At 34.2% G+C, this 1,312-nt stretch overlaps 1 non-coding gene across 1 annotated transcript; it reads left to right on the forward strand.

Moving 5' to 3' along the window:
- The first annotated feature begins 706 nt into the window (after positions 1-706).
- Positions 707-780, forward strand: Trnae-uuc (transfer RNA glutamic acid (anticodon UUC)). Its single transcript has one exon. It is a non-coding gene; the product is annotated as a tRNA-Glu (tRNA).
- The last annotated feature ends 532 nt before the right edge of the window (positions 781-1,312 follow it).

Here is a 1,312-nt window from a genome sequence, read left to right on the forward strand (position 1 = left end):
CTCAATTTCCTTGATTTTAGCTCTGATCTGATCGTAATTATTTCCTTCCATTTACTGGTTTTGGGATTGATTTGCTCTTCTTTTTTAAGGGCATTGTGATGCCAACATTAGGTTATTTGAGACCTTTCTGATTTTCTTATGTAGCTATACATTTTCCTCTTAGAACTGTTTCAGAGGTTCTTATAATTTGTATCACTATTTTCTTTTGATTTTGAATATTTTAAAATTTCTCCTCTGACTTCTATCACAAATTCATCATTCAAGAGTATATTGTTCAATATCCATGTATTTATAGAGTTTCTGAAGGGTATTTTGGTATTGATTTCTAATGTCATTTCATTATGACCTTATAAGATGCAAGAAATTGAAATAATTTTTTTTTGTTAAGAGTTGTTTTAGGGACTAAAATATGGTCTATTTTGTAGAAGGTTCTGTGAGCCACTGAGAAGAAAGTGTATTCAGCTGCTGTTGAATAAAACATTCTCTAGATGTCTCAAGTCCATTTGATTTATAATTAAATTGGTTTTAAAGATCCAGAGTCTTTACTAAGTTTATGTCTGGACAACCTATCTATTGGTCACAAATCATTCCAAGTCCTCCTGGTTAAAGAGTTTGTGCTGAGAAATCAGAAGTAATTCTGTTTGATTTACCTTTAAATGTGACCTTATATTTTTATTTCAAGGCTTTTAAAAGTCTATTCTTGGGCTGGGGAGATAGCTCAGTTGGTAGAGTGCTTGCCTTTCAAGCACAAGGCCCTGGGTTCGATCCCCAGCACCACAAAAAAAAAAAAAAAAAAAAAAAAAAGGTCTATTCTTTTTCTGTGTGTTAGGCATTTTTAATTACAATGTGTCATGGAGAGGCTCTTTGTTTGATTTTTTTCTATGTGGGGTTATGAGGGTCTCCTGCATCTGAATGTCCTTCTCAATCTCAAGGTTTGGAAATTTTTCTGTTATTATTTTCCTCATTAACCTACATCTCACAACCCTCTTCAATTCAAATGATTCTTAAATTTGATCTCTTAATGTTGTCCCAGAGTTCTCGTATATTCTGTGTGTATTAGTTAGGGTTCTCTAGAGGAACAGAATTAACAGGAAATATGATTATAAAAAGGGGATTTATTAGACTGACGTACATGACCAGAAGCTGGATAGTCCATAATGGTCATCTGCAGCTGGAGAGCTGGAAGAACCAGCAGTTGTACCATCTAAGACTCAGCACAAGAAAGATTAACAGTACTACACTAGTCTGAGACCAAGGCTTCTGGAAATTATCTGGAGAATCACTGGCAGAATTCGCTTTGGAAAAGTGAAGA

Source organism: Sciurus carolinensis, chromosome 7 (assembly GCF_902686445.1).
Source record: "Sciurus carolinensis chromosome 7, mSciCar1.2, whole genome shotgun sequence".
Lineage (NCBI taxonomy): Eukaryota > Metazoa > Chordata > Mammalia > Rodentia > Sciuridae > Sciurus > Sciurus carolinensis.